At 44.0% G+C, this 21,830-nt stretch overlaps 1 long non-coding RNA gene across 1 annotated transcript; it reads right to left on the bottom strand.

Moving 5' to 3' along the window:
• Positions 1 to 17,421: 17,421 nt before the first annotated feature.
• Positions 17,422 to 20,720, bottom strand: LOC137026160 (uncharacterized). The gene is made up of 3 exons (XR_010895851.1): positions 19,748 to 20,720; positions 19,310 to 19,414; positions 17,422 to 18,535 (listed from the first exon to the last, which is right to left on the bottom strand). It is a non-coding gene; the product is annotated as an uncharacterized lncRNA (long non-coding RNA).
• Between the last annotated feature and the right edge of the window lie 1,110 nt (positions 20,721 to 21,830).

Below are 21,830 nucleotides of genomic sequence, written 5' to 3'. Positions count from 1 at the left end.
AGCCAATGTAATGTTGACAGAACTGGGCTAATATGGTCATACTTTCTGGTTCTAGTAAGAACTCTAGCTGCCGCATTTTGGACCAACTGTAGTTTGTTTAAAAGCCGAGCAGAACAACCACCCAGTAGAGCGTTACAATAATCTAGTCTTGAGGTCATGAATGCATGAACCAACTGTTCCGCATTTGTCATTGAGAGCATATGTCGTAATTTAGATATATTTTTAAGATGGAAGAAGGCGGTTTTACAGATACTAGAAACATGACTTTCAAATGAAAGATTGGTATCAAAGAGCACACCCAGGTTCCTAACTGAGGACGAAGGTTTAATGGAGCACCCGTCAAGTATTACAAAATGTCCTTACCGCAACATTACAATAACGGTAATTTTATACACTTTTCTTTTTTAATTTTTATAAAAATGTAATACATTTACATAGTTACTTTCGAGATGTGTCCATTTTTGTAAATACCGATATTAAAAAATAATTTAAAATTAGATTTTATGATATTCTTTATGTCATGGAAAATTTGGATGCTAACCTTAGTACCAATTGTTTTAATATATGCCAAAGATAAAATATTTTATTTTTGCAAACAACAGTCTGATTAATAATTAAAATAAATAATTTCTGCGGTAATAACAGTTTTCATCAGTAAGGATACAATGTTAATGACATGTTAATAATGCAACCTTAACTATAGGTGTAACAGACACGCCAGGCTCCACCTTCACTCAATCCCAACGCACTCCATCTCCCGAATACTAATCACCGCCACCTGCACGTCATCATCACCGCAATCACCAGCACTTCAAAAAGCCAACACTCACACACACTCACTGTCTGGTCTCGTTGTTTGCTACTTACCTGTATGCTTACCTCAAGGACTCCAGACGAACTACTTACCTGTCTCTGACGTTTCCAGTCTCCCTCCTGTGTTCCTCCTCATGTGTGTGAGTGTCTCCAGTCTCCTGTATTCCAAGTCTTCAGTCTCCTGTGTTCCAAGTCTCCAGCGCGATCCATTTTCTCCATTCCTGCAATCATCAGCAAGACATCATCTCCATTATTCACCTTTCATCACCTGCACTGCTGTTATAACTCTGCTGACATCAATAAACTCACCTGTTTGTTTTACATCTGCCTCAGTCCCTTCTGTACTGCAACAGAAGACCGGACCAAACAGCGGATGTCAGCATGACATCTTTCCCACTGACACAGCCAAAATAGTGTTCATCATCTCTCATCTCCAAGGTAAAGCGTTGAAGTGGGCAGATTCCCTGTGGTCGCAGAAGGGCCCCGCTATGCAGTCCTTTTCATCCTTCATCTCTCACTTCCGCAAAGTTTTTGGAAAACCGGTGTCTGATTCATCTGCTAGTGAGAAACTTTATAATTTAAAGCAACAATCCATGTCTATTAATAAATATGCTTTACAATTCAGAACGCTGGCTGCTGCAAGCGGATGGAATGAACAAGCCCTCATCACCACGTACCGTCAAGGTTTGGATCCGAGTGTGCGGCTACATCTCGCTGCATACGAGGACACCATCGGCTTTGAACGCTTCATTCAACTCTCCATCCGCTTCGGTTCTAGTATGCAGTCGTGTATTGAAGAACACCAGGGTCAGCTACTCTCCAACACCCTCCTCCGCCGATCAGAGCCCGTCAGCCCTCCAGAACCAGCCACAGAACCTATGCAAATTGACTCATCTCGCCTCTCGTCTACAAAGCGACAACGCCGGCTGACCCTCCATCTCTGCCTTTATTGTGGTGCTCCGGGGCATGGTATTTCAGCATGCCCCATTCGTCCTCCTCGTCCAACGGTGAGTGCCATCATTCCCTCCATTAAGAAGATGAAACCACTCACAACTGTAGTAAACCTTACTGCTGCTGATGTATCTCTTCCAGTGGTGGCGCTCCTCGATTCAGGGTCAGCAGGCAATTTCATCTCCGGCTCCCTCTGCAGACAGCTCCAGCTCAAAACCTCGCCCTCTCCAACCATCTATCAAGTCCACTCCATCACGGGAAAACCTCTGAGCCGTAAGAAAATCAGCCGGTGCGTGGGCCCACTGGTGTTACGGATCAGCATTCTGCATGTGGAATGGATTCATCTGCTGGTTCTGAAGGAATCCACCTCTGACGTGGTTCTGGGGTGTCCGTGGCTGGAGCAGCACAATCCCACCATCTCATGACGCACGGGCGAAATCCTGAAGTGGGGCGAAGATTGCTTCTCCAATTGTCTCTCCGAGTTTCCTGTTCTCTAGTCTCCTCGAAAAAAAGATCTCTCTCTCTGTGTCACCTCCATCGAAAGCCCGGTAGAGAAATGCTCCGTGGATATTCCAGCCTCAACAAGATCACTGTAAAGTTCCGGTACCCCCTTACTCTCGTCCCAGCTGCCCTAGAACATCTCCGTGGTGCCACTGTGTTCACCAAGCTGGACCTCCGCAGCGCGTACAACCTCATCCGGATACGCGAGGGGGACGAGTGGAAGACCGCCTTCGTCACGCCCACCGGCCACTACGAATACCTGGTTATGCCATACGGCCTGGTCAACGCCCCCTTCGTATTCCAGGATTTCATCCATGAGGTGCTCCGGGAGTTTCTCCATCGGTCTGTCCTGGTCTACATAGACGACATCCTTATCTACTCCCGGAGCCTGGCCGAACATCGCCGACACGTTGCAGAGGTCCTCCAACGCCTGCGACAGTTTGATCTCTTCTTCAAAGCTGAAAAGTGCTCATTCCACCAACCCTCCGTCCATTTCCTCGGTTACATCATCGATCACAGTGGCATTCGGATGGACGAGGGGAAGGTGGAAGCTATCAAGTCCTGGCCCACACCATCCACCATCAAAGAACTCCAACGCTTCCTAGGTTTTGCCAACTTTTATCGCTGTTTAATCAACAACTACAGCTCCATTGTATGTCCACTCACCAACCTGCTCCGCAAACAGCCCAAGTCTCTGTCCTGGGATCTCTCTGCCACCAACGCCTTTGAAGCCCTCAAGACCGCCTTCACCACCGCTCCCCTCCTCGTTCATCCAAACCCAGAACTCCCTTTCGTTGTGGAGGTGGACGCCTCCACCACCGGAGTGGGAGCGGTGCTTTCTCAGCAGCAGGGGGCACCAAGTAGACTACACCCATGCGCCTTCTTCTCCCGCAAGCTCAACCTGGCGGAGGTCAACTATGACATCGGTGACCGCGAACTCCTGGCCGTGAAGCTTGCGTTGGAAGAGTGGAGGCATTGGTTGGAGGGAGCCAAACACCCCTTCTTGGTACTAACATACCACAAAAACTTGGAATACCTGAAGGCTGCCAAGAGACTCAATCCCCGACAATCCCCGGAGAGTGGGCCATGTTCTTCTCCAGATTTGATTTCACAATCTCCTATCATCCTGGTTCCAGAAACATCAAGGCGGACGCCTTATCCCGTATCCATGCCCCGGAGGAGAAAGATGAAGAACCAGAACCCATTCTCCCAGAGTCCATTTTCGTGAGCCCCATCTCCTGGTCGGAAGAAACCATTCCCTCCTCCAATGCCTCCACCAACACTCCGCCGGGTTGCCCTCAAGGCTTGCAATATCTCACCCGAAGACAACGCACTCCACTCATTCACGCCTCACATACATCACTTGGCACTGGCCACCCGGGGGCCAATGAGACCCTCTCGCTGCTTAAAGAGTGCTTCTGGTGGCCCAACATGGCCAGGGATATCAGAAGGTACGTGCAGGGCTGCATGGAGTGTGCCATCTCCAAGAGCCCTCGTCATCTCCCAGCCGGCAAGCTTAATCCTCTGCCCGTTCCTAAGCGGCCCTGTTCACACCTGGGAGTGGATTTCATCACAGACCTGCCAGCCTCTGATGGTCACACGTGCATCCTGGTGGTAGTAGAACGTTTCTCCAAACTCTGTCGTCTGATCCCCCTGAAAGGTCTACCCACCGCTATGGAAACAGCTGAACTTATGTTTAACCATGTTTTCTGACATTATGGAATCCCTGAAGACATTGTTTCAGACCAAGGTCCCCAATTTATCTCCTGTGTTTGGAAGGCGTTCCTTTCCCTCCTGGGTGTGACCGTCAGCCTGTCATCCGGTTACCATCCTCAGTCGAACGGGCAGACGGAACGGAAGATCCAGGAGACCGGCCGCTTCCTGCTGTCACGGCCAGGGACGGACTGGGACTAAAAAACAGCCCTGGACTTTGACTAGGCCCAGCCCAAAGCAATCGGCGTGCGGAAACTCGACAACAATAATGCCTGGCATGAGTGTCACAAGACTTTAATTGTGGCTCATGATACTATACCATCCAAATTATAGCAAAAGCACTGATGTTGACTAGATGTTGTGTTAAAAGCATATTAGATTAACTTGAATACTCATATAGCAGGGGTCTCAAACTCAAATTGTCAGGGGGCCGTTTCTGTGATTGACACCTCATAGGAGGGCCATATTATCCTTCAAGCGCAAGAAAGCGCAACATTTCAGAAAATTTACTTTCCTTTCCATTATTTCTCATTTACTTCAAATTTCATTAGGCCTACTAAAATATGTTTATACCTATACTATAAATATCTTATTTACCATACTTAATGTAAACAGCAGTGTCTCTCTCATTGTTACAGAGTGTAATATAATTATATAATACTATTACTAATTATAATACTACTAATATAATACTATTAATTGAAATAGTCTGGTGTGACTTCTCACATCCAACAAGATATATAGAATAAAAAATCAGTAATTTAGGAACAAAACCAGCAACAGTTGTGGCGTGGAGGGGTCAGAAATAAACAAAAAAACTGGAGCTATATATCAACTTTATTTTGCCAAAAAAATAAAAATCTCTCATTGTTACATACATTATTAGTTTTTAACATCTAGTGGAAGTATTTTCCCTTACTTTATGTTAGCTTAAATAACATTAAAATCTTGCACTGAACAACACTGTACTGAACAAATACAATCCCTGAATACATTTGTACTCTCCTCGGTTTCTTGACAGACACCTGGCAGCGCTTGTGCTCACACAGCTGGGCTACGTTTGTCCAAGATGCCGTTTGAGCATCGGTAACGTTTAATGGCTGCATCGGCGCTCGTGACTTAAAGTCGAGTGCTTTTACTGTAATTTAGGCAAGCGCGCTCATAATAGAAGCGATTGAGAGCACGACTCATGGTTGCATAGCAACGACAGACGCCACTGGAGCGAAAGCGCATTGGAAAGAAGGAGAATGCGGCGCGGCCGCTTATGTGACGCGATATGTGAATGCCCCCATAGAACGGCGACTTTTTCTTTGCATATCAGACAGGTAGCAAGTACAGAATAATAATAATAATTTAGATTTGAGATCAGTTGCGGGCCGGGTAGAGGGGTGGGCGGGCTGGCAGTTTGAGACCACTGATCTAACGTCTTTGCTGCTTACTTGGCGGCCACGGCCAGTGCAGCTGGCATTCAACTTAAAGGTGCATTGCTGCCACCTACAGTACTGGAGTGTGAAACAGATTAGTGGGGGAAAAAAACAGATGAATGACTGCGTGCGTGGCGGGTGGTGGGCCGGCCCGCCGGCCGTCCTGGAGTACCGGCCGTTCTGTGATTCTCCAGATCACACAGATGGCCAGTCCGCCCCTGGTCACGGCCACCAGGACTCCTGGAACCAGTACCTGGGTTGGGCCGAGTACGCACAAAACTCCCTGCGACAGTCGACCACCGGACTCACTCCATTCCAGTGCGTGCTCGGTTTACAACCCCCACTGTTCCCCTGGGACGGGGAACCATCCAATGTTCCGGCAGTGGACTACTGGTTCCGGGAGAGTGAGAGGGTTTGGGACTCAGCTCACCACCAGCTACAGAGGGCCCTGCGCAGACGCAGGGCGACAGCAGACCTTCGGCGCTCAGAGGCTCCCTCCTATCAACCGGGACAGAAGGTCTGGCTGTCGACCCGGGACATCAGGATGCGTCTGCCCTGCAAGAAGCTGAGTCCCAGATTCATTGGCCCGTTCACCATCACTCGGCAGATCAACCCGGTCACTTTCCAACTCCAGCTTCCACCACAGTATAAGATTCACCCTACATTTCATGTGTCACTGTTGAAACCTCACCATCCCTCTATGTCTCCCTCCACAGAGCCTGACGTGGCAGCCGCCTCCCCTCCCCTCCCACTCATCCTGGACGACGGAGCCGCCTATGCAGTGCGTGAGATCTTGGACGGCGCCGTGGTGGTCTTCTCGAATACCTAGTGGACTGGGAAGGCTACGGCCCCGAAGAACGCTCATGGGTTCCTAGAAACGACATCCTCGACCCCAACCTTCTAGAAACATTCCACGCCAGCCACCCCGACAGACCTGCCCCTCGAGGAAGAGGACGACCACCGCGACGCCGGGTTCCTCGGCACACAGGAGCGGGCCGTGGGAGGGGGGGTACTGTAACAGACACACCAGGCTCCACCCTCACTCAATCCCAACGCACTCCATCTCCTGAATACTAATCACCGCCACCTGCACGTCATCATCACCGCAATCACCAGCACTTCAAAAAGCCAACACTCACACACACTCACTGTCCGGTCTCGTTGTTTGCTACTTACCTGTATGCTTACCTCAAGGACTCCAGACAAACTACTTACCTGTCTCCGACGTTTCCAGTCTCCCTCCTGTGTTCCTCCTCATGTGTGTGAGTGTCTCCAGTCTCCTGTATTCCAAGTCTTCAGTCTCCTGTGTTCCAAGTCTCCAGCGCGATCCATTCTCTCCATTCCTGCAATCATCAGCAAGACATCATCTCCATTATTCACATTTCATCACCTGCACTGCTGTTATAACTCTGCTGACATTAATAAACTCACCTGTTTGTTTTACATCTGCCTCAGTCCCTTCTGTACTGTAACAATAGGTTACTGTATAAAAACAGTCAAAAAGAGAAGGTATTTTGTCAAGAGGTATTGCAGGAAAGACTAGGTTAAACTGATTTTCTTGTTTCAAAAACTAATAATTTTATGAACATCTATTATAGCAACAAACTAATTTGAGGCCTTCAGTATTTTGTTTTGTCCTCTGGTTTATTTTGTTTATCCTCCACTGTCTTCTTTTCTGATTTGTCAGTTTATCTGCTCTTTTTCCATAACTACTCATATCTGTCAGGGTCTTTTCTCAGTACGTTTCTGCATTTCTGTTATCTTATTACATGAATTTGGTATCTTCTAGGGTTCCAAAAATGGCATGTTTATATTTAGATTACAATAGACTTAACATTTGCAATATACACTGATCAGCCACAGCATTAAAACCGCCTGCCTAATATCATGTAGGTCCCCCTCATGCTGCCAAAACAGCTCTGATATATAAAGGCAAGGACTCCACAGGAGCACTGAATGGAAGCACTGTGGTATCAGGTTGCGAGGTGGGGCTTCCATGGATCCAATTTTTTGATGCTCAATCGAATTGAGATATGGGGAATTTTGAGGCCGAGGCCTTTGTCATGTTCCTCAAACCATTCCTGAACAATTTTTGCAGTGTGGCAGGGTGCATTAGCCTGCTGAAACAGGCCACTGCCATCAGGGAACACAATTGCAATGGTCTGCAACAATCTTCAGGTAGGTGGTACATGTCAAAGTAACATCCACATGAATGCCAGGATCCAAAGTTTCCCAGCAGAACCTTGCCCTGAGAATCACACTCCCTCAACCGCTTGTCCTTCCTTGCACCACTTTTGTTATGTACTAACCACTACATAAAGTAAACACACCACAAGACCTGCTGTTTTGGAGATGCTCTGATGCAGTTGACTCGCCATCACCATTTGGCCCTTGTCAAAGTCACTCAGATCTTTTCACTTATTCTTTTCACTGCTTCCAACTCATGAAATTCAAGAACTGACTTCACTTGCTGCCTAATGTATCCCACCCATTGACAGGTGCCATTGCAATGATAGAGTAATGATATTCACCACACCTGTTAGTGGTTTTAATGTTGTGGCTGATCAATGTAATATACAGTATAAAACTTGAATTTGTCTCTACAGCAACACAAGGTCTTTACCACAACACCTAAAAATGCTGTGGTAAAGAGATTGCGGAAGTTGCAGAAATGACATTTTTGCTAATATTGCTGATAACTGGCAGCTATCAAGGTCTGATACATCAGTTTTGACTTTTAGCACCACATATATATGCACATGTATTCAACAGTAATATAAGTTCATTTTTAAAATGTAGTTCAAAATACACAATTACTAAGCTGAATGGTAAGGACACAAAATAAATACTTATGAAGAAAATATCTTTATCTTAGTTTTCTGGATCTTGTGAGTGACCTAATGGGGGTGACCCAATCTGTAAGCCATGTGCTCACATGCTGATTTCTGTTTCCATAGAAACTAAATTTGTTTGGCTTTGAACAAATGTCATATTAAGAGTCTTTTTTCAGTGTTGCGGTAAGGACTCAAAAGTGTGGGACAGGTGTATTTATATTTTAAAAAATCATATAAATGATTAGTAAACAAAAAAATTTTAAGATGGTGTAAAGTAACATTTATTTGAAACTAATTCATTTGAAATAATGTCATTGTCACAGACACGTCAGGCTCCAACATCCACCAATCACAGCGCACTCCATCTCCAGAGTACTGATCACCGCCACCTGCACCTCATCATTGCACCAATCAACAGCACTACAAAGACCACGCACACACAGCACTCCACGTCCGGTCTTGTTTGCAGATACTCATGTTAATGCTTACCTCAAGGACTCCCTGCTCCATACTTACTTGTCTCCTTCCCTCTGTGTGCCTCGTCTCCTGTGTGTGAGTGTTCTACCCTTCTCCAGCGATCTCCAGCTCCAGCGTATTCATGGATTCCCACATCTGAAAAGAAAAGGACAGTAACTATCTCCATTCATCTCATATATCCATCTCCTAATCCATTGCTGCTTACCTTATCACTGCTATTTGCTCTACTGGTGTCAATAAAAGACCATTACCTGTTTACATCTGTGTCCGACTCCTGTGTACCGTAACAGAAGACCGGACCAACACCGAAGACCCAGTATGAGCCAACCTGACCCTTTCCAAGCCCTGGTGGATGCGCTTTGGCATACACTCACCACCAATCCACCGTCACCATCTCCAGCCACTTCTCCCTCACCTGCACCAGCGAGTACCACCCTCACCACAGTCAGCACCGCCAGCTCTCCTTCACCTCCGTTGTACGCAAGTCCCATGGCCAAACCAGCGCCCTACTCAGGATCGGCGGAGGACTGCAGCGGATTCCTGCTGCAGTGCGAACTGGTCCTGGAGATGCAGCCGCACCTGTACCCGAGCGATACATCCAAAATAGCGTTCCTCATCTCCCAGTTAAGCAGCAAAGCATTAAAATGGGCCGATTCCATCTGGTCACAACACGGTGCTGTCACGCAGTCATATCCTGCATTTATTTCCCATTTCCAGGAAGTTTTCGGGAAACCGATTACAGATTCATCTGCTGGTGAGAAACTCTACAATCTTAAACAAGGGTCTATGTCTATTTATGATTATGCTTTGCACTTCAGAATGCTTGCTGCTGTTAGCAGATGGAACGAACAAGCTCTGATAACCACATATTGTCAAGGACTGGAACCTCGGGTACGGCTGCATCTCGCTGCATACGAGGATTCCATCAGCCTCGAGAAGTTCATCCAGCTTTCCATCTGCTGCGCCACTCGTATGCAGGCGTGCCTCCAAGAGCACCAGGACCAGTCTCTTCCCAACATGCTCCTCTGCCGATCCGAACCCGTCAGCTCCCCAGAACCAGCCAACGAACCCATGGATGTAGAAAATTCTCATTTAACTCCCTCTGAGCGCCATCGTCGGCTGACCCTGAACCTGTGCTTATATTGTGGCGCTCCCAGGCATGCAATTGCGGCATGCCCCACACGACCTCCTCGACCCATGGTGAGTGCCATAATCCCTTCTATTCAGAAAATGAAACCACTCACCACTGTCGTCAATCTTACTGCTGCTGATATCTCCCTTACAGTGGTCGCGCTCCTCGATTCAGGGTCAGCCGGCAATTTTGTCTCCGGTGCCCTCTGCCGGCATCTTCGTCTCAAGACCTCTCCATCGATCTACCAGATCAACTCCATAACTGCCAAGCCTCTCAGCCGTAAGCACGTCCGTACTGTGGCAGGACCACTCAAGCTTCAAGTAGGACTTCTACATCAAGAGGAATTACATCTGCTGGTTCTGGAGGATTCCACCGCTGACGTGGTTCTAGGGCGTCCCTGGTTGGAGCAGCACAATCCCACCATCTCCTGGAAAACGGGCGAAATCCTGAAGTGGGGTGAAACCTGTTTCTCTCGATGCCTCGCTGAACTTCCTGTACCACGAACTCCTCCTTCAGATCTTCCCATCTGTGCAACATCCATCGAGAGTCCAGTGGAGAAACGTTCCATCGACATTCCCAAATGTTACGCCCCCTTCAGCGACGTCTTCTGCCCTCAAAGGGCTTCCAAGCTGCCTCCACACCGGCCATGGGACTGTGCCATCGATCTGCTTCCGGGTGAACCAGTGCCAAGGGGTAAGATCTACCCCTTATCCATCCCGGAGGAGAAGGCCATGGAGGATTACATCAAGGAGGCCCTCGCTCAAGGATACATCCGGCCGTCTACTTCCCCTGCTGCTTCCAGCTTCTTCTTTGTGGCTAAAAAGGACGGAGGCTTGCGGCCCTATATCGACTACCGCTCACTCAACAAGATTACCGTAAAGTTCAGATATCCCCTTCCTCTCGTCCCAGCAGCCCTGGAACATCTCCGTGGTGCCACTGTGTTCACGAAGCTGGACCTCCGCAGCGCGTACAACCTCATCTGGATACGTGAGGGGGACGGGTGGAATACCGCCTTCATTACACCTACTGGCCACTATGAGTACCTCATGATGCCGTATGGCCTGGTCAACGCCCCCTCCGTATTCCAGGACTTCATCCATGAGGTGCTCCGGGAGTTTCTCCATCGGTTCGTCCTAGTATACATCGACGATATACTCATCTACTCCCGGAGGCAGGCCGAACATCGCCGACACGTTGCGGAGGTCCTCACCCGCCATCGTCAATTCCACCTGTTCCTCAAAGCAGAAAAGTGCTCCTTCCATCAGCCTACAGTATCATTCCTGGGATATATCATCGACCACAGTGGCATCCGGATGGACGAGAGGAAGGTGGAATCCATCACCACCTGGTCAGAACCCACAACCATCAAAGAACTACAACGCTTCCTTGGATTCGCTAACTTCTACCGCCGGTTTATCAAGAACTACAGCTCCATCGCCCATCCTCTCACCAGTCTCCTCAGAAACAAGCCCAAGTCTCTGTCCTGGACTCCAGCAGCCACCAACGCCTTCAACCGCCTCAAGGAAGCCTTCACCACCGCTCCCCTACTCGTCCACCCTGATCCAGACCTGCCCTTCATCGTGGAGGTGGACGCCTCTACCACCGGAGTGGGAGCGGTGTTGTCACAGCAGCAGGGGACGCCAAGTAGACTCCATCCGTGCGCCGCCTTCTCCCGCAAGCTCAGCCCGGCGGACGTCAACTATGACATCGGTGACAGGGAACTCCTCGCTGTGAAGCTTGCTCTGGAAGAGTGGAGGCATTGGTTGGAGGGAGCCAAGCATGCATTCCTGGTCCTTACAGATCATAAAAACCTTGAATATCTCCGTGCTGCCAAAAGGTTGAATCCAAGACAAGCTCGTTGGGCCAAGTTCTTCTCTCGGTTCAACTACACCATTTCCTATCGACCTGGCTCAAAGAATATAAAAGTGGATGCTCTCTCCCGTCTCCATGCTCCTGAAGAAAAGTCAGAAGAACCTGAGCCTATCATCCCGAGCTCACTCATTGTAAGCCCTATCACATGGTCAGAAGAGACCATTCCCTCCTCCAATGCCTCCACGAACCCTCCGCCGGGCTGTCCACCTGGCTTGCTTTACATCACCCGGACACGACGCACTCCAACCATCCACTCAGCTCATACATCACTAGGCACTGGTCACCCGGGGGTCAATGAAACCCTCTCGTTGCTGAAAGAACGCTTCTGGTGGCCAGGGATGGCAGCCGATGTCAGAAGGTATGTGCAGGGCTGCCGGGAGTGCGCCATCTCCAAAAGTCCACGTCATCTGCCAGCCGGGAAACTCCTTCCTCTGCCCGTTCCCAACCGACCTTGGTCACACCTAGGAGTGGATTTCATAATGGACCTTCCCGCTTCCGATGGAAATACCTGCATCCTAGTCATCATAGATCGTTTCTCCAAATCTTGTCGTCTCATCCCACTAAGAGGGTTACCTACTGCCATGGAAACTGCAGAAATGCTATTCAACCACGTGTTCAGGTATTTCGGAATCCCAGAGGACATTGTATCGGACAGAGGACCCCAATTCATCTCTCAAGTATGGAAGGCTTTCCACTCGCTCTTGGTGTGGCCGTCAGCCTAACATCGGGGTACCATCCGCAGTCGAACGGGCAGACAGAAAGGAAGGTCCAGGAGATCGGCCGCTTCCTCCGTACCTTCTGTCATGACCACCAGGACTCTTGGAACCAGTATTTGGGTTGGGCCGAGTACACCCAGAACTCTCTCCGGCAGTCGACTACAGGACTCACTCCATTCCAGTGCGTACTCGGTTACCAACCCCCACTGTTCCCCTGGACCGGGGAACCATCTAACGCTCCGGCGGTGGATTACTGGTTCCGAGAGAGCGAGAGGGTCTGGGACTCAGCCCACCACCAGTTGCAATGAGCCCTGCACAGACGCAGGATGGCAGCGGACCTGCGGCGCTCCAACACCCCTGTCTTCCAGCCCGGACAGAAGGTATGGCTGTCGACACGGGACATCAGACTGCGTCTGCCCTGCAAGAAGCTGAGTCCCAGGTTCATTGGCCCATTTCCCATCATCAAGCAGATCAACCCGGTCACATACCAACTTCAACTTCCACAAGGGTATCGTATTCACCCAACTTTCCACGTCTTACTCCTCAAGCCTTATCACCCTTCTGTTCTCTCCACAGGGCCTGACGTGACTCCCGCCGAACCCCCCCTTCCACTCATCCTGGAAGATGGTGCAGCATATGAGGTCCACGAGATCTTGGACTCCCGGCGCCGTGGTGGTCAGCTGGAGTACTTGGTCGATTGGGAAGGCTATGGCCCTGAGGAACGCTCCTGGGTTCCAAGAAAGGACATCCTTGATCCCAACCTACTTCAAACTTTCCACGACAGTCACCCTGATAGACACAGACACGTCAGGCTCCAACATCCACCAATCACAGCGCACTCCATCTCCAGAGTACTGATCACCGCCACCTGCACCTCATCATTGCACCAATCAACAGCACTACAAAGAGCACGCACACACAGCACTCCACGTCCGGTCTCGTTTGCAGATACTCACGTTAATGCTTACCTCAAGGACTCCCCACTCCATACTTACCTGTCTCCTTCCCTCTGTGTGCCTTGTCTCCTGTGTGTGAGTGCTCTACCCTTCTCCAGCGATCTCCAGCTCCAGCGTGTTCATGGATTCCCACATCTGAAAAGAAAAGGACCGTAACTATCTCCATTCATCTCATATATCCATCTCCTAATCCATTGCTGCTTACCTTATCACTGCTATTTTGCTCTATTTGCTCTACTGGTGTCAATAAAAGACCATTACCTGTTTACATCTGTGTCCGACTCCTGTGTACCGTAACAGTCATATTGTAAAAGGAATTAGCTAATTTTACGCATCTCAGCATTGAAACTACAGGTGTGGGACATAACCAAAAATGGTGTTTGGACCTATGCTTTATAATTTTTCATTAAATAATATTATTCATTCGTTATTTTTTAAGGTGTATAATGACACAGTGTTTATATTTATGGAGCTTTTAGATGACAAATTTTAACATAAACCTTAAAGGTGACCTAGAACGTTTTTTCACAAGATGTAATGTAAGTCTAAGGTGTCCCCTGAATGTGTCTCTGAAGTTTCAGCTCAAAATACCCCATAGATTTTTTTTTTAATTAATTTTTTTAACTGCCTATTTTGGGGCATCATTATAAATGCGCCGATTCAGGATGCTTCCCCTTTAAATCCTTGAACTCCCGGCCCCGAGCTCTCGACTCTATAATACATTGAATAAACAAAGTTCACACAGCTAATATAACCTCAAAATGGATCTTTACAAAGTGTTCATCAAGCGTCTAGTTTATTTCTTGGTTTTGTGACAGAGCTCTGACACTCCCGTTCTTGTCTTGTTTTTGTGTGAGCGTACGGTCTCGAGTGTTCTCGGGCCGTGCGCTCTCTTGTCTGCGTGCCTTGTTTCATGTTGGGAGCGTGGCGTTCGGATCCCGGCACTTGTGTCTAGTTTGGTTTCGGTTTCGTGTCGGGATTCGGACACTCGCGCTCCCAGTCCTGTCCTTATTGTGAGTGCACGGTTGGGTGTACTTTCACTTGCCGTGCGCTCTTGTCTCATGTTTTGTGTAGCACGCGGTTATTTCCACCTGCCGCGAACTTTCATGTTGTGTTGTTGTCTTGTGTAGCACGCAGTCTGTGTTTCACGGGCTGCGTGCTCTCATGTTTCGTTTTGTGTGAACACGTGACTTATGGGTTCTCTCATAGTTGCGTGTTCATGTCTCGTCTTGTGTAAGCACATGGCTTGTGATTTGTCTTCATTGGCCATGTGCTTGTGTCTTTGTTTTGTTTGGTGTGAGCACATGGCTTGTCACGTGTTTCTTGTGCCATGTGCTCATGTCTATTGTCTTGACCCCGCCCACCTTGTTACCTCATTATTGGTTGATTTGCCCCACCTGTCCTCCCTCATTACCTGCCTCATTTGCTCTCCTATTTATTCTCCTTGTGTTTGCAGTCCTGTGCTGGTTCGTTGTCATATTTTTCCTGGTGTTTTCAGTCAAGTCAAGTCAAGCCAAGTCAAGTTGTGTCCTGTTTTTGTCAAGTCTGTTTTCCCCCACGGGGTAGTTTTTGTTGTGTTTTTGTTTTATTTTTTATTATTAATAAAAGCCCTCTTCCCTGCAAATTGAGTCCTCACTCCTTCCCACCTGACAACATTTGATTCTGAATGAGTTTGATAGTGCTCCGTGGCTAAAGCTAACATTACACACTGTTGGAGAGGTTTATAAAGAATGAAGTTGTGTTTATGAATTATACAGACTGCAAGTGTTTAAAAAAGAAAATAACTACGGCTCTTGTCTCCGTGAATACAGTAAGAAAAAATGGTAACTTTAACCACATTTAACAGTACATTAGCAACATGCTAATGAAACATTTAGAAAGACGATTTACAAATCACGGATCATGTCAGTTATTATTGCTCCATCTGCCATTTTTCGCTGTTGTTCTTGCTTGCTTACCTGCATAACGTCTGATGATTCATCTCTGTGCACAGATCCAGATGTTAATAGCTACTGCCTGCCCTTGTCTAATGCCTTGAACATAGGCTGGCATATGCAAATATTGGGGGTGTACATATTAATGATCCCGACTGTTGCGTCACAGTCTGTGTTATGTTGAGATTCGCCTGTTCTTCGGAGGTCTTTTAAACAAATAAGTTTTACATAAGAAGGAGGAAACAATGGTGTTTGAGACTCACTGTATGTCATTCCCATGTACTGAACTCTTGTTATTCAACTATGCCAAGGTAAATTCAATTTTCAATTCTATGGCACCTTTAAATTTCACTACCGGGACTTAAAGAGGACCTATTATGCCCCCTTTTACAAGATGTAAAATAAGTCTCTGATGTCCCCAGAGTGTGTATGTGAAGTTTTAGCTCAAAACACCATACAGATAATTTTTTTATAGCTTGTTGAAATTGGTATGAGCCAAAACGTGCTGTTTTTGTGTTTGTCCCTTTAAATGCAAATGACCTGGTGCTCCCACCCCCCTTTTCAGACGAGGACGGAGCTTCTAGAGCTCGTGCTCCGGCATGACAGCAATAAAAAAAATAGGTCAGCAGTTATGCGTCTGTCTGGCAAGCAATATCCCTTGTTTGGCTGCTCTGTTCTGATGTGCTGGCCTTTGCAAATAAACATTCCACTATTAGTAAAAGCCTGATATCTTTACAGAAAACATACTCAATTTAAAAGTCAGTCATCTGATTGTACTGTGCATAATAAATGAACATTTATGAATTACACAGACGGGGAGCACGGCGCGATAAAATAACAACATAGCTGGTCTCATGGTGCCATCGCATGCTATCACGGTCCCATATGTGATTATGAGCATGACAAATTAAAGTTATCGACTTCACATTGCTTTAATATGCAATTTTTAACTACTACATTCCTATTAACGATCATTCTGGTAGCACGTAAAGGCAGCATCAGTGAAAACAGACAGAAAATGGTAGCTTTAGCAACATTAGCCTCACAGAGTGCCAAGAAGCTCTTTCAGAAAGGCGATTTGGAAAACAAACACGTGATACTTACTTCTTCTGGAGGTGTAGCTGGATCACAAACAGTTGGCACTGCTCCATCCCTCAGGAGCAACTTTTGTGCAAAACCTGCTTTATACTGACCCTCATTCACAAAGTCTGCCCTTGTGAAAAAAAAGTGCACTTTAGTATACTTTTATAAAGTGTACTTATTGCAAAAATAATATACTTTAAAAGAAAACACTTAAGTGTGAATTAAATGTAATGTTTTCATCGCTTAAGTGCATTATATCTGTACTTAATTTCAAATATATCACATATTAAGTTCATATTAAATGCAATAAGTTGAACTTAAGAGTGATTTTTTTGAACAACTTAAGTGGTACTTTAATACAACTTTATGACAACCTTTGTAATTGCTTCTAGTACCTTTAAAATATAGTTGAAGTGCACTGCCCAATGCACTAACAAGCAATTAATGTGAACTAAAATATATTTTAATATCAGATATCAATACACTTAAGTGTGAATTAAATGTAATGTTTCATCCGCTTAAGTGCAATCTATTTGTAATCAATTTCAAATATATCACAGATTAAGTTAATATTAAATGCAATAAGTTGAACTTTTGAGTGATTTTTTTGAACAACTTAAGTGGTACTTTAATACAACTTTATGACAACCTTCGTAATTGCTTCTAGTACCTTTAAAATATAGTTAAAGTGCACTGCCCAATGCACTAACAAGCAATTAATGTGAACTAAAATATATTTTAATATCAGTTATCAATACACTTAAGTGTGAATTAAATGTAATTTTTTCAGCCGCTTAAGTGCATTCTATTTGTAATTAATTTTAAATATATCACAGATTAAGTTCATATTAAATGCAATAAGTTGAACTTCTGAGTGATTTTTTTTAAAGCACTTAAGTAGGACTTTAATACAATTTTTTATGTACTTCAAAATATGGTAAAAGTATACTTCCGAATGTACTGACAAGCAATTAATGCGAACTTAAATATACTTTAATGTAATTTACATGCACACTATTATATAATTTAATACATTTGTAATTACATTTTTTGTACATATAATAATGAAGTTACAATTTAGTATATTTCAAAATATTACAATCAACACAAATGCAAATTGAAACCCTTTACATTTACTGACAAAATAATCTCTAAAACAAATGCACAAAAACCTTTTTGTTGATGCGCAAGAAAAACCCAAGAAACACTATACACAATCACAAACAATTACAACACTTTAACTCTCATTTAGAAAGAGTCTGGAGGACAGTGAGGCTTATATGCACTATAATTTTCTCCATCACATACAAAGGTACCTAAACCTACCCATCACAATCTTCTGCATTTTTACATTTTCAGATAAAATCATTCTGTATAAGATGATAAATAAGATAACACCCATGAATTAATACAAACAAAATGTAAAGAAAAGAAAAGATTCAAAACTTTGGGTAACACTGTACAATAATTTTCTATTAGTTAACTACTTTAGTTAACATGAACTATGAATGAAAAATACTTTAAGCATTTATAAATCCTAGTTAATATTACGTATGCATTATTAAAATCAAAAGTTGCATATGTTAATAGATAATGCACTGTAAACTAACATGAACAATAACTATACATTTTATTAACTTGAGAAATTTTTTTTTTATTGCATAATGTTAACAAATATTGATAAATACTGTAAAAAAAAAAGTCAATGCACATAGATAATGTTATCTAATATATTAATTGATCTTAACAAGCAAGACCTTTTGTAAAGTGTTACCTTTTGTAAACCTTGTTACTTATAAGCTCTGCAACCCTTACTAGCACAAACATTAAACAGGACAAAAAGGTTTCTTCTAAAATCTTACTCCAGCATTACAGTGAATGTAATTTTGAAAAGAAAAAACAAAACAAACAAAAAAAACAATGAATTCCAAAGGCACAAAAACAAGAAAACCAAAATTGTCTGTCACCACCTTTTTTTAAGTTGTATGAAAAAGTGCTGTTTATGTCAATGTCCCAGAAGCTCTTCATCGGCAGAAAACCTTAAATGTCCATGAAGCTGCGAACCACCTCTACACAGCATGCATAAATGAACATGTTCCAAAGAGGCAAGAAAGTAAAAAAAAAAATACCTGGAGGAAAAAAAAAACAAAAAAGAAGTAAGAGTCAGTCCGTTATTATAATTGGTTCAATCGAATGAAATCAATAGATATAGATATATATATATACAGAACTCCAAAGTTTATATCCACCTTTGTAGGTTTGAAAATAATAAAAACCCATTTGGTATTCCCTAAAGGCAAAGAGTTGCTGATAGTGATTGAAGCTTGTGGCCAAGATGTTTACTGTGTAACGATCATCTCCTCCACTTTAATATCAGTTACAGTGTGAAATAAATATGAATGAACATCTGAAGGTATGTTACAAGATACAGTACAACTGATCCATAACACGTCACATTTAATCGCTCAATCAGTGTTTCAACGCGTGGAAAGACGTCAATGAAACAGCTTGTAAACAATGTCACGTAACATCACATTTACTTCAGAAAAATCATATTCAGCATAAACTCATTAGTCAGCTATAGAGAGGAGCATACTGCTAATTATATGCACCACGTTACATATTCATTATAATTTTATTTTAAATATTTTTTTTATAATTAATTTATGTATTTAATGTTTGAATACATAATTTATGACAGCTACAATTTAAATGTTTATATTTCAAAAAACAATTTAGAGTAGAAATATGATTACATAATCATAACTTTATTATAAAACAAACAAATCATACAAATTAGCATTGTATTTGTTTCTTTATTTAGTACTTCCCTGATGAAGCAGTTTATTCTGCAAGGTGTAAGTAAACTTTTGACCGCAACTGCATCACCCAAGATGAATTACCTCAGTCATCAGGACAACACTGTAGTAGAATCCTGGGAGAAGCTCCTTCACATTTCCCACAAACACCAGGATTCCAGTGACCACACCATCTTCACTGACACTGGCCTTTCAAAATAGAGAACATTTTTATAAACATTTTTATACTTTACAAGGAATTAAACATAACTTTATCAATTACACAAATATAGATAAATAACCCAAGGCCCAAGCAAATTGAGGGGTTTTGCTTTGAAAATAATTATATAATAATATCATTATATATAAATATAAATATATAATGATTAGATGGGGATTTGTAAGTGCACAGGTGAGAATTTATTACTTGCAAACAGAAAAGATTCAAAGCATTTAAAAGCCATAAGGACAGTTGATGGCAGTGTTTTAGCTTGTAGTGTGTGATCAGGGTGGCTGAATTAATGGAAAAACATGGAACATCACCTCATCAATACAGGTCTTTGATTCCACACAGCTTGCACTGTATCTCCAATAACAAATCTGTACTGATCCTACAAAATGAATATATAAAACAACAGATAAGCACAAAAATATTACATATTACAAACACAAACAGTAATTGAACAACTAACTTTTCAAATGCAAAAAGAAAAATAGATTATAAGCATTACTGGTGGTTATAATAGCGATTAAATGTATTGTCTTTAAATGTTACAAGATCAGATCTTTGAATTTAGTTTTGTAAATTTAACTTAAAGTCATTTAAAATGATTTAAAAAGTCAGAGTTCAGTGTTCTTTGAACACGCCCACACACGCGACCACGTTCATATTGTATAAGAAATTATTATAATGCAATCATAAATAAATTACAGGAAACATGATTAATTCACCTCCATATTGCGATTAAACTAAATAAGTTACACTCATAAGAACATAAGATGTTCCGGTGAAAAAAATAAAAATAAAGAGAGCATATATCAAGATACTTACTTGCTTCTTTATTTGTAATACATAACGTCTCATTTGTAGTCATCCAAACGTGCGCTCCTTTGTTTTCTTCTTTGATCAGCAAAGTTGCCTCGCGCATCGCGATCACAGAAAGATGGCTGAAGGTGCATTTTTCAAACTCTGGTGAAGTAATGCGCCGTCATGACGTAGTATTGTGGCGCATGCGCATGATTAAATTTGTTCAAGTTTAAGTTTTTCTAATTAGGGCCCGAGCACCGATGGTGTGAGGACCCTATTGGAATTGCTCCGTTTCTTTTTAGGGCCCGAGCACCGATGGTGTGAGGACCCTATTGGAATTGCTCAGTTTATTATTAGGGCCCAAGCGAATTAAGCGCGCAGGGCCCTCTTGTTCTTCTAAGGATTATTAGGGCCCAAGCGAAAATTCGCGCAGGGCCCTCTTGTTCTTCTAAGGATTATTAGGGCCCAAGCGAAAATTCGCGCAGGGCCCTCTTGTTCTTCTAAGGATTATTAGGGCCCAAGCGAAAATTCGCGCAGGGCCCTCTTGTTCTTCTAAGGATTATTAGGGCCCAAGCGAAAATTCGCGCAGGGCCCTCTTGTTCTTCTAAGGATTATTATTATTTTTTTATTTTTTTTTTTTATTTTTTTTTTTCCGTCTTCCGGGGCTTTTTGGGGGCCTTAACATGCTCAAAAACTCTTGAAAATTGGCACACACATTGGAATCCGCGGCCATTAGGACGCCGGAGAGGCTGGTACCCGGGCGTGGCAGGGGGGCTCGACAGCGCCCCCTTGAAAAAAGTCTGAAAATTTGGTCCATATATTAAACATGCTTGCACGTATTAGTATGAAACTCGGTACACATATAGACCTCATCGGGCCAAACAACTTTCGCGCTCTAAGTTAATCGCCACGCCAACAGGAAGTCAGCTATTAAGGGTTGTTTGAAAAACGCATGCTCTGGAATTTGATATACTCCTCCTAGACGATTAATCCGATCGCCACCAAACTCGGTCAGCATGAAGTCAAGACACTGATGATTAAAAATTGCCAGGGGATTTTTGATATCTCGAACGGTTTGGCCGTGGCGAGGCAACGAATTTATGGCGAGAAAAAGGAAACAGGAAATGTGTTATAACGTCTTAATACATATATTGATCTTTATGAAACTTCACGAGTGTGTTCGTTATAGGAGTCTGATCACATGGATGTGACTATTGTGAGTCAAAGTTATAGCGCCACCAACTGGCAGCAGGAAGTGTATCACTTTTTGAAATGTTTTGAGATCACCCTCTTATTTTTACCTGATTTGCTTCAAACTTCATCAGTGTAATGTCAATACACAGCAGATGTAGACCTATGACAGGATTTTTGATATTTGAAATATTGTTGCCATGGCAACAGGTCAAACTGTAATAATATTCTTGAGTGTTTTTGAGGCTCTTAACATGCTTCAAATTGCATGAAACTCGACACACACATCAATATTGTCAACCAGTAGACATGGACAAAGCCATAGAAATGGGCGTGGTGGAGGGGCTCAGTAGCGCCACCTTTTGACAAAAGTGGGGGTTAGTTTTTCCTACAGTCACCAAACTCGGT

The sequence above is a fragment of the Chanodichthys erythropterus genome, chromosome 9 (assembly GCF_024489055.1).
Source record: "Chanodichthys erythropterus isolate Z2021 chromosome 9, ASM2448905v1, whole genome shotgun sequence".
Classification (NCBI taxonomy): Eukaryota; Metazoa; Chordata; class Actinopteri; order Cypriniformes; family Xenocyprididae; genus Chanodichthys; species Chanodichthys erythropterus.
The sequence above is the reverse complement of the archived record's forward strand: the minus strand, read 5'-3'. Positions and strand labels throughout refer to the sequence as shown.